Source organism: Gorilla gorilla, chromosome 3 (assembly GCF_029281585.2).
Source record: "Gorilla gorilla gorilla isolate KB3781 chromosome 3, NHGRI_mGorGor1-v2.1_pri, whole genome shotgun sequence".
NCBI classification, from domain to species: domain Eukaryota; kingdom Metazoa; phylum Chordata; class Mammalia; order Primates; family Hominidae; genus Gorilla; species Gorilla gorilla.
Genome location: NC_073227.2, coordinates 113,774,871 through 113,787,905, shown reverse-complemented (window position 1 = coordinate 113,787,905; position 13,035 = coordinate 113,774,871). Strand labels below are relative to the sequence as shown.

The window sequence follows — 13,035 nt, the reverse complement described above, 5'->3', positions numbered from 1 at the left end:
ACTGTTTAGATAATACTTAAAATTTAAAAATAAATTGATAAGAATATATCTGTAGATTTTTGTTTTTGAAATCATACACTTTTGCTTACTTTCTGCCATCTGTGCATTACATAATATTAGTTTTTAATTTTGTCAATTAGTGTTAGAAAGTTTATGAAACTACATTGAAAAATCAGGGAGAGATCGTCCCCTAAAGGAGAAATAAGATATATGTGTGCGGATACACACACGTATGTAATATGTTAACTTATAAACTCACAACACATCACGATAATATTTATTTGGTATATGGAATTATCTACACCTGAGCTATAAACTAGTGCAATTATTTATAATTTTCTTAGTTGATAAGCTCCCTCAATTCAATGAGAGGCTCAGGTAGTCACAGATTTGAGGATTAAATTGCATTGCTGTCAAGTCTTGGAGTGAAACAAGTAAGTATAGCCAGCTTACAAGTTTGACCTCTGCAATTACTGTTCATTTTCTAAGTTTCCTGGGTGTAAATGCATGTTAAATTGCCTTTTAGTGCTGGGAATGACTTTTACTTAGCCAAATTACTCTCTTTTGGTTCATCAGTTAAATATGTACTGTATATAATTTAGTAGCAAGGAAGTTACTCATTCCGACTTAAAAGTGTCCATCCTGGACATTGTTTGTGGCCAGATTCAATATCTTACATTATTATAAAAAATGTGTTTGTGTTACTAAAGTAGGCTTTTATATGCTTATCCTTTTTAATGAATTATTCAGGTCATCAAATGTAATTTTCAACTTGCTTAACCTAATTTAAGTCAGCATTTGTAGAATGTCACTTGGGTCAATACAAGCTCAGAAGAAAAAAATTAAAAATCAATGAACATCAGAGTGAACATTTTAATTTTCACTTTTTAACCTAAACCTTTTTCTCTATTTGGAGGATTGAATATTAAAGACCCATTTAAAAATATTTAGTTTTTCAGAAACGTCACTAATCTGTACAACTATTTGCAATAACTACAGGGGACCGGTTGCACTATTTCCTGTGTCAACAGAAGATCTGATCTTGTTTTCTGATAGCTTAGAGATTAAGTGCAGCCCTAATAGAAGAACTGTACATCATTTTCAAAGGAAGGTTTTCTGGAGAATAATGCTGAGTTTACAGATTCCTACTGTGGTTGAACCTAGTGTCTATTTAATCTTATACTCCAGATGGCCTTTTGTGGCCAAATGACTGCAAATTTAAAAATCAAGAAATTTTTAAATGGAAAGAGTTGGCCTTGGTAAGGAAGATTGGAGATAGAAGGTTATTCATTTTTTTTTCTGTGAGTGAAGCAAAAGAATGCACTGCTATTATGAATGTTAGCAGATTTTAAGATCTCTATGGATAAATAGAAGTTATATATACATTTTAAATAAATAAAAATAATAAAAACATTCAATTTAATTTCTTTTCAGGAAGAATTTTCTAAAAAGAAAGCCTTATTTAATTCTACTCTGAAAGGCATTACTAGTAGATTGATTTGATGTAGCAAAGAATTTTTTACCATATATATATATATTTCTTACCAAATACATTTCAAGTAAACTGGTAAACTGATTTTGTGAAATAGCATTTATTCTTCCCAGAAAGAAACTAGGTTGATTGAGAAGAAAAAATAAACTGAGAATGCCTGTACTTTTGCTTTCTCTCTGTACCTTCTCTACCAAAAGCACCAGGGAAGATTTATCAGAAAAGAATGGCCTTCTTCAGGAGTCATCACCACAAATACAGCTGGGAATGAGACGTATCTCTTGATTTACTTGTTAACATGTGTTCCAAAATGGATAACCATATGTGTCTGATCTGCAGAGTAGAAAACATTATGGCTAGATCTTGGAGTTAAAGTTTTTCAAAACGTACAATGGCTGGGTATATTTTGCAACCAGCATATATCTACCTAAATATGTATACATTTGTACACCTACAAAATATAATCATGACTCCTTTAGATACAAATCTACGTTTTTTGAAACAAATATTAAATCCTCAAATATGCCAGATGTGGAAAACAGAATAGCTCTAGAAAAGTTTGTCAATGCCTTCCATTACAATTACATATATTTGTCTTAATGTTTGTCCTGTCACTGCTCTGCTTAAAGTACTCCATAATTCTCCATTCCTCTCAGAGTAAATGTGAAAGTCTACAAAGGTCAATCTCATCTGAACTCATGAACCTCTCTGTCCTCACCTCCTACTAAACTATCCTTCTGGCCTCTTCAAGCAGAACCTTTGCATTTTGAACTTCCCTATACCTGATCATCTTTCCTCCAGATATCTATCTATAAAGTATATTCCTTCCTATCCTTCAGGATTTTGTTCAATATCAAATTCTCAAAGAGGCTTACTGCAACAAATTGAAAATTGTAACAGTTCCATACATACTTCCAATTCTCCTTACTCTGAACTACTCTTTCTATAGCATTTGAGTTCTGATATATGTAGTTTATTTATTTATTTATTTATTTATTTATTTATTTATTTATTTATTTATTATGGCTGTTATTTGTTGCCAGTCTCCCTCTACTAGAAGATGAGCTCCATGAAGGCATGAATATATGTGTGTTTTTCTCATGAATACAGCCCCAACAGCTTGAATAGTGCCTGGCACATTACATACACTGAGTGTTGAATGATCTTTAATTTAGACCCAAAATGCTTGGTTCTAAGATATATAAAACACGCTTAATCTGAAAAAAATGCTTTTCTCAATTTATGAAACTGTACATAAAATTTGTTCAAATGACTGAAGGGATATGTATCACAGAGGAATTCAGACATATATTTTGGGGCTCTTATATATTATTAAGATGTCTAAAGAGTTTAGAAGAAATGATGCAATATGATTCTATAAGTACAAACTTGTTTTCTCAGCAGAATAAACTGGTCTTCTGGAAAGGTAACAAAGACATTTCACTTACTTCAAAACATGTTATGATGATGCAGGTATGACAAGTTTAACACTTCCTTTGTTTAAGATAGCATTAAATAAAGGAAGTTTGTTTCCAATGTAAAAATTAGTGTAGTTAATTAAGAGAAAATGTCAATAGAACTTAACATTGTCATAGGATAATGGTTCCTGCTGCTAGCTATATGTCAAGAGAAAGATAAATAAGATGGAGTGATTTATTAAGCAGTGCCACACTGCAGGCAATGCATTTCTAGAGGATTATAGCACTCCTTGGGTGGTGATGTAAGGCAGAGGACTAAAGGCTAAGTGGCCTTAACCCTTTAATCAGTACAACAATAGCACAGAAGCGTGGTACTTGTAGACAGTCCCTGCTGATATAGCAAAATGACTTTTATATTTAGAAGAGACTATAATGATATCAAAGAGGATCTAAGTTAGAAGAGAATGCCATCAACAATTCCTTATAGCTTTGTAGATAATTATGTGAAGAAGTCATACTATTTCAAAATTTAAAAGCCAGCAAAGTTTGAATCACCTTTATATAAAATACACACTTCTTAAAAATTACTTTAGGTAAAAATTGGTTGCTGATTTAGGAACTTGGTCATTGTTCTCAGCAAAATCGGTATTAAAACAATATTTGGAAAAAACATCTAAAGATAATTTTCCTTTTCAATAATTTTAATAGTATAAATTATTTTCAGATTGTTTATATCAAATAATGTCAAAGATGGTTTAAATCCAGAACCAACTTTTGCAATCTGGCATGGCATGTTCTTCACTTCAAACTGAACTCAGAATACTATCATGAACTTTGATTTTCTCAGATCAAAGGAACAAATTTCACTGGTTACTGAGAATTTGTTTTCAGATCTGGCATGGTATATTTTAGTGTTGCAATAACATAAAGTAGTGGGAATAGATACTTAGCAAGATTCTTTATATCTTTCTTACATGTTAAATTGTATTTCATAGGTATTTACAATATGTATTACATTTAAGTTTACAATGAAACCAGAGTTCAGTAATTCTGTTAAGCTTAAAGGCTTTCTTTCAATCTATATTTAACATAGCTTATGTTTCTATATAATTGACAAGACTGCTTTCAGTTTCATTAACATATTAAACTATCAAATAGTTATTAACATATTTTAAAATTATAAAACATTTTAGTTTTTAGTATTGATACTGAGGTAGGAGGTGGGATTCAATTCCAGAGGCAGGGCTCAGACAGTGAACCAGATTGGGCACTGGCTAAAACAGGGCCAGGGCAGAAGCAGCTTGTAATCAGACATGCCCACCAGCCTGTCAAGTCAATTTACCACTGCCATGGCAACACTCGGGAGTTACTGCCCCTTTCCAAGGTAATGACCCAATGATCCAAAAGTTACTACCCCTTCCCTAGAAATTTCTGCATAAACTGCCCCCTAATCTGCATGCAATTAAAAGTGGGTTATAAATATGACTGCAAAACTGCCCTGAGCTGCTACTCTTTGCCCACAGGGTAGCCCTGCTCTACAGGGGCAGTCATGGAGCTGTAACAACATTGCCTCTTCAATAAAGCTGTTTTCTTCTACCTCTGTCTTGTCCTTGAATTCTTTCCTGAGCAAAGCCAAGAACCCAGCAGGCTAAGCTCCACTTTGGGGCTTGCCTGCCCTGCATCAATACTATGAGAACATCAAAATAAAAAATGAAATTTCAGCATCATCATCATCATTTTAGCTGGAAAAAGCCCATATGGTTTCTGACTGCCATCAGTGGCAGTTTGTGAACATTGCTTAATTTAGAAATTAGCCTTCCTGTAATGTTTATGATTAATATTGTGCTATTTTAGTTGCAGATCTCAAGATATGATTCCCAAAACAAAACCCTAAGTATACTGTTTTTATAGGACATTAATCCCCCCAAAACCTAAATCTTTATGAGCCCCAAAGAATTTACTATATAAATTGCAAACATCTTGAATCACAACTTATAATTCCACTCAATTTGGGTTCATTAATTTGTTGTATTCCTGGCTATAGTCTATTATAAAAACATGTAGTAATGACATGCTTAAATAGGGAAAAATGTTTTTGTAGTTTTTCATATTTACTTGAATGACAAAGTTATTGTGAGTTTATTAGCATATGGCTTTTACTATAAACATTTTCATTAGCTGAACAAGTTTTCCTAATATATTTCCTTATGCTTGATTACACTATGCTTTTTTAAACTAATGCTTATTTTCTGGAAGTTAATGATGAATATTGAAGGATTAAGCAATATGGCTGATTCTATCTCTTGCCGTGGCCTTTGGAAACAGTGAGGAAATAATAACTATAATGTTCTGTGCTGATTTTGTGTCATGAATACAGTTCTAATAGTTTTATATCCATGAGTTCTTTTAATTTTCTCAAACACCTGATGAAGTCAGTAATTATTATCTGGTGAACTGAGTCACCTAGAGGTTAAAAAACTTGTCAAATGTCACATAGCTAGTAAGTGGTAAAAAACAGGATTGTAAACTGAGCTGTCTCTTAAGGAAACACAAATACATGAAAATAGCAGTTTAGTTAGATATTTATGTTACTGAATCTTACATTTTTATAGATAAAAGAAAATTTTAAATAATCTGACACTCTATTGAAGCAAAGATCAAGTGAGTTATTTGAACAATTTCTTTCTTCCTTTGTGACTAGGTAAAAAATTGGCTCATGGTCTGTGTTCCTCTCTTTCAGTATCACAACTTAGTATGTATTTGACCCAGTTGCAGTACGCTAAATAGCAGGATATCTGTGAATTCCATGTTCGCGGTGTCTTGTGTTTCCTCAGCATGACAATTGTGATTCTATGATGGAGCTGCATGCTTCCTAGTTTGTGTCACTTGTGTATTCTAAGCTCCATGAAAACAGCCATCATGCTGTCTTATTCACCTCTGTGACTAGTTAAATAATTCTTGTTTAGTATCCAAGTTGGTGTTTACTAGAGAATGAAGAATTTAAAATAGTAAAGGCAGAAGAAATACTTTTAGGACATGCTAAAGTAGAGCTTAAACAACGGATATAAACACTAACTGCTAGAAAACAACTGAAGCAGATAGAATACACTGTGCAGCAATCCCAAATGGATTGTTAATTTGGAGTCTAAGATAAAGAGCTGTAAATATAAAGAGACTCTATAAATTTTGGGCACAGTCAAAATCAAAGAACAATTTTGTGTCTACAGTGCATTGGTGGGTCATGCATTTATCTTTTGTTAAATTTTGACACAAAAAAGAAAAAAATTGCCATAAAAATGTAGTTCACTAGTGACATTGATATATATAATGAGATACATAATGTGTATTTATACTTCTCTATTAAACATTGAATTTTTCTGCCTTATAAATGTGAAAAACAATCAAGTAAAGCTTGTACCACTTTCAAGGGTATTTAACAAAATGTCATAAGGACTTTATGACCAACAATTTTTTAAAGTTGAAGATGGGGATTTTAAATACAGTATTATGTCTATGATAATTGGGTTTTAAGGATGCATTCTAGAGCTATGCTAAATGCTAACAGTCTTAATTTTCAAAACATGTTGACTTTGTTGACTCAGTTTCCCATGCTTTAAAAAATATAGCCATCATTATTAAACCTCTAATTACATATTCATAGACAAAGGGGGAAACGGATTCAGGTTTGGGCATGTCAAACAGAAATTGAATTTTCAAATTTATATTCTAAATAATTTAAATGATGTTCTCTACCACCACCTGCTTTCCCTTGAGCCCAATACTTTAACTTAGACCAATCCTAAATCAGCTTTAGGATAAATTTATGTTGGGGATGTTTGTTCCCATTTTTACTACTTAAGCTGAAAAAATTGTAATATAGTACTGTAAAAACACTGAGTTCTACTCAGATTTCAGACAATACTATTTTAAAGAATCTATAGCACCTGCTTGTTTTTGTTTTTGTTTTTGAGATGGAGTCTTGCTGTGTCGCCCAGGCTGGAGTGCAGTGGCACAATCTCGGCTCACTGCAAGCTCCGCCTCCCAGGTTCACGCCATTCTCCTGCCTCAGCCTCCCGAGTAGCTGGGACTACAGGTGCCCGCCACCACGCCTGGCTAATTTTTTGTATTTTTAGTAGAGACAGGGTTTCACCGTGTTAGCCAGGATGGTCTCGATCTCCTGACCTCGTGATCCACCCACCTTGGCCTCCCAAAGTGCTGGGATTACAGGCGTGAACCACCACGCCTGGCCAGCACCTGCTTGTTCTATCATTTAAATTTAGATTTAAAAATATTTTCTCAAAATCACCCTTCAATTTTTTAGTGTCTCTTAGGAAACAGCTTCTTTCTTTTGTTAAATACTAAAATAGTAATTTTAATTATGGAACATATTCACAGGTAGTTCAAAGGAGTCAAAGAAGATGTTGATTGTACTAGTTCTTGTTTTATAAGTAGAAATATGATTTTTGCCTCGTGTTCTTTGATTTCTTTTAACTCTTCAAAAGCCCAGTTGAGCATGAGAAAGAATTTTCTGACTCACGTCATGAGGAGTCGGTATCAAGCTAAATAATTTTCAGGGCCATATAGTATGCATATAGTTCATAGCATAATTGCTTAGGAGTTCATCACAGTTCATTAGGAATGTAAACCAATGCATTCACAGCTTAAAATCATGGCACTGTTTTCTAGTACACAAATTACTCTTCACTATTGGTAGAATTTGAACATTCACTTTCAGCATGAAAGTTCAACTTTTTTTTTATTAGTTGTGAAGAATTGCGTGATAAAAAGAAAGAAAATGGGCACCTCGTCATGTTTTAAATCAGCATGGGGCAATTCTCAAATGGACGTGACAGCACTCAGAATGCATTTTGGTCCCTTTGTTAAGGACTGCCAATCATAATTAACAACAACAGAGATGTTGTTTGAGCCTAAATAAAAATTATGGAGAGCTGTTTTAATTTAATACCTGTAAGAACACAATGTAGAAAAAAACCTGTCTTTGTAGTCGAGTTAACCTGTCATGGGGAATTACTCTCATTTTTCCTCTGTTCACTAGGGTCAGTAAACAACAGAGCTAGTCAATATCATTTTTATTATATTCAAATTGAATGTGAAATATTAGATAACAATATAAAGAAATGGCTTTAGCTACTGCATTCCAAGGCTTGAATCCTTTGAGAGTTTGTAAATAGGACATTGGTAAGTTTCATATATTTGATATCTACACTATTAAAATTGATGTCTTTTTGAGTTATCCTTCTGTGCAAAATTTTAAAGAGATGGTCTCCCATCAACAATCTCTTCTGTTGCCTAATTCAATAGAAAAGAATGTCTGACTCTTCTTTTTGTGGATATGAGAAAGTTGGATTCTGTATAATAGTGTGATCCATCTGACAGTAGGAAGAACTCTTTATTTTCTTCCAAAAATTGTCTTGGGATTTCAAAATCAGTGGGTTGTCTCTTATGTTAACTCTTGTGCAACAGCATCAAATTATTTTCAGTATTTCTAACACTCCTAAAGGCCTGCTTTCTATTCATCACTAGCATCTGTGGAGCTATTTGATCTTTAAGAAAACTACCAAAGGAATTTTCCTTCTTTATTCTTTTCAATAATTCTGGCTGCTCCTCTCATCAGAAATGGTTTATTTTGATCTCAATTTGGTTAAGATCCATTGGCGTGATGTTGAACACTCCTGCAAGAACTGTGTTTTTCTTATTTAGCATCATACTCAAAGCACATAGGCCAGGCAAGGCACATAGTATACTCGTGAAATATTTATTAAACCCTAGGTAAGAGTTATTCCTTATTTTCCTTTTGCTACTCATGTTCCTGGCACATTGTTGGTGCTTAATAAATGCTTGCTGCTAAATAAACATATATGTGGTTGCTTCAAATATTTTACATGACTATAAATATTTCTATTTCCCATAATCAGACACAAACATCTGAAGATAACTCTAAAATTTCCCTTTGCATGTAAACAGAAAGCAAATTACATACAACTACATTTGCAAAGTCATTGAAGTCCTCTGGAGACCAGATGATAGAGTCACTGCCAATAAACTAAACATAAGAGACTTCTAAAAATCAAATCCAGTTTCACTTAAGAATATTAATTGAAAGGAGATGTATGTAGACATGGAGATAACGGAGGACATAAAATGACAACAAAACTTGTATAAAATTGGTCTCTCATTCGTGCATTTTACAACCTAATTCACAAGCTCTTAATGTTCCAGCCAAACAGATGTACTGAGTTTATCTCTATAATGGACCATACTGCTTTTGCACAGTTGGATTCCCTGAGCTATTTTTCCAGAATGCTTTGAAGTTACAGATTTTTTAAAATGTCAGGATTAGTAAACAACTCACATATATTTAACATTTTTCTGCTTTTAGCTGTCCGTGAACTCTTTTTTTAGAAATCTGTCTGATAACACATGAAATGCCTCTTTATCCCTATTCAATCTGGTATAGTGGCTCAATGAAGACTGCAATTCTGAAATAACAGCTGTACTTCCTCTTAAAAGACTGTATTTTTATTGGAAATATCACCAGTTCCAACTCAATTGCCTATACATGGACACTGTCATTGATTTATTCTCTTTTTCATAGGGTTTATAAGCCTTTTCTTCATTTATTTTTAATCAGAGCATAAAGATGCTCTCAGTATCTTTTAATGAATTCACCTTTTCATTGTTAGCAAGTGGAAGAATAGCAGCTTTTCAAAGATGAAGTAGCTAATCATATGCGATTCAGCATTATCTGTCATTATAAATTTGTATAAATGTACAATCAACCTACAGGCTGTGCAACTTATTTAAGGGAGCAGTGGGATAGAAAGGTATTTAACATATTTATAACTTTTGTTATCTGTTGCATGTTTATAGAACTAGAAAAGCATGCTAACCATATGGGTAATTCTATTTATCTTTTTTTTCCTGGGTGTGCTCCAAAACTTATTGAAATTTGGTCACTTGGAGGAAGAATTCAGAAAGCCAATTCATAAGTATGTCAACATCTTCACAAATGAGGCTTCAACCAAGAGGATGCCTCACTTATAAACTCCTCTTAGCTTCTTACAACAACTCAGTGGAGACATTACAAATAAATTTCTTTTTGGTTTAGTGAGTTTTAAGTCATTTGTGGATAATTTTAGTGTTTTATTTGAGACTATAATTTAATAAACAAAATATTGCAGCTAACCTCCATGCTTTATTTAGTTAAGTATTTAGCATCCATTCATTAAATTTATCAATACGAATTTATTAAATGCCTAACATGTACAAGGCACTTAACTATAAGCAAAGAGACTACACAGATTAAACAGTACACTATCTTATATTCAAAGGACTCAGGTGGAGACATGTTTAAAAAAAGGAATTACACTATGGTTGGTAAGTACTATGACAAATACATGTTGAGGAGTATAGAAGATGGTTCTCAATCCCAGGAAAGACTTCTTGAAAGTAGAGAAATAAAAGCAAAAAATTAGAGGATGAATAGGAACTTGCTATTCCTAGACAGAGAGTGGGAGTAGAGTCTAATCAGGTTGGTAACAAAGGCACTCAAGGAATTGAAAAGAGCAGATACAAAGGTGAGGAGTTAGGAAAGAGTCTTGTCTTATGGTCAGGGACAAAAACCAGTTTGGAGTAACTGGGCAATTAAATGTGAGGCACGAATGGTAAGAGATGAGAACTGCGCGTTGGACAGGAGCCAGGTGATGGAATATTGTTTATGCTCTGAAGAACTCAGACTTCTAAACTGTGGGCATTGGGAAGCCAAGAAAATAACTGAAGAATGGGAATTATGTGTTTATCTTTCCATGGCATGGATAACTTGGGTATATATGCAAGTATGTGAATCGTATATTTGCAGGAGACAACACTGGAAGAAGAAAGACTTATGAGACTCCTATAGTTCAGGTGAGAAATGAGGTAGCCTCAATCTAGGTGACAATCTAGGCTAATCTTTCTAGATAAGATTTCCACTTCTAGAAATATTTAGTAGGTAAAATTGACAGGACTTGATTATGGTTGGATACACAAGATGAGAAAGAGGAAGAAAGGAAAACTATTTTCAGAGTTTCTAACATGAGTCTGAATGGTTGGTGGTGGATCAGCTGGAATAGAGAATGTGAGAGGCTAAGAAGGTTCAAATTCTAAAATGAATTCCATTTTTGGCATGTTCAAATTTAGGGTGCCTCTGGTATAGTCAGAGAGTTGCCTAGGTAACAGTTGAATATACAAATCTGAAGTTCAAGAATAGATGATGTAGATCTGGGAGTCATCAGCATATTGGCAGTTGTTGAAATCATGCACTGAAAAATGGAATAAATTGAAAGAAGTAAGATGAAAACAGAGGTTAATTATATCTAGGTATGTCACCTCCTCTTTCTGGTCAGTGCTCATATCTATCAACATCCTTGTCATCCTTCCTTATTTATTCACAACTTTGACACATGGCTCAATTTCTTTTTCTCCAGTCTAATCCAAGCCATCATTACAGCTGGCTCACCTAACCGTTTCATCTCTCAGTTCCTTGATCAGCTTTGAAGTCCTTCACCAAATCTTAACATCTGGAATTTGTATCCACATACCTACAACATGTTCTCCTCTATTACATTTCAAAAAAAATTAGGCTTAGATGTCCTATTTTATAAATACAGGCTGCAAACTCATTTATAATTATGTTTTCACTATTTTTCTGTAATCTTATTAAGACCTCTACTACTCTCTCCTAACTACTCTATCTTTTTTTTTTTTGAGATGGAGTTTCACTCTTGTCATCCCAGCTAGAGTGCAATGGCACAATCTCGGCTCACTGCAACCTCCCCCTCCTGGGTTCAAGCAATTCTCCAGCCTCAGCCTCCTGAGTAGCTGGGATTACAGGCGCCCACCACCATGCCTGGCATTTTTTTGTATTTTTAGCAGAGATGGTGTTTCACCATGTTGGCCGGGCTGGTCTCGAACTCCTGACCTCAGGTGATCCGCCCGCCTCGGCCTCCCAAAGTGCTGGCATGTGCCACCACGCCAGGCCTACTCTATCAATTTCTACTCTTACTCTTCATTACATTCGCATTCTTGGTCCTTCTCTTTATAGTTCTTCATGTACCCCATGATCTACTATTTCAATCATTATCTACATCAAAATGATCTACAATCATTTGTCTTGTTATCCCTTTTTTACATATGTCAATTATCTGCCACTGAGTCTAATTCATTGTTTTATTTATTTAGTAAACACTTATGTGACACTTATATAAGTTATATCTAAGAACTTCACAATTTTAACCATTCATTAGTAAATTCTCATAAAAACCCATGAGGTGGGTACATCCAGGATGTTCTCTGCAAGAGGAATTCACACCATCACACAAGTTTATGACTCCCAACCTGGAACATAAAATTCTTCTTTAATTGGGATGCTCTCTGTGGAGAAAGCAACTACCATGCTGTGAGAAAGTCAAACTATCCCATGCAAAGTGAGCTCATGGAGAGGCCCAAGTGGAGAAAAAGCTGAGGCCACTAGCCCACAGACCGCATCAACTACCAGACATGTGAGTGAAATGAACAAGACTTTGGATGATTTTAGCCTCTGGCCTCTGAATTGTCTAGCTGAAACCTCAGACATCATAGTGCAAAGACAAGCCTTTTTTGCTTCATTAATAAATTTATTGTTAAATCCAACAAAAACCTTTCAAGCCTTAATTTCATTTGATTCTTTGAAAGGTTTAACACAGTCAACCAAACGTATACTACTAGCTGCTCTGATTTTCACTTGTGCATTTATAGTCACTCCTTATCAGGCACCACTGAGTGCGCCTCTATCCATTCCTTTCCTTAGAGCTCTGTCCTAGGCTTTGTATGGGCCAGTGGTCCTCAATCAGGAGTTTGCAATTAAGAGCAACTACTCTGTGTGATCTCATTAACTCCCATGTCTTCAAAATTTCCTACATTCCAATATCTCCTAAATATATATTAAGTCCAGATGTCTCTTCTGTGCATCTGACAAATATATCAAACCACTAAGTACACATTAGTAATACTCTTTTGGATGTTTCATGGATAGCTCAAACTCAATGTGCAGCAGAATGAATGTGTCATCTCTCCTGTCATATCTGTTTT

The 13,035-nt window shown here is 34.3% G+C and overlaps 1 protein-coding gene across 1 annotated transcript in view; it reads right to left on the bottom strand.

The window, feature by feature from the left end:
- Nucleotides 1-13,035, bottom strand: part of GRID2 (glutamate ionotropic receptor delta type subunit 2) — a 1,455,891-nt gene that overhangs the window by 285,684 nt on the left and 1,157,172 nt on the right. The gene's annotated exons all lie outside the window — the stretch shown is intronic.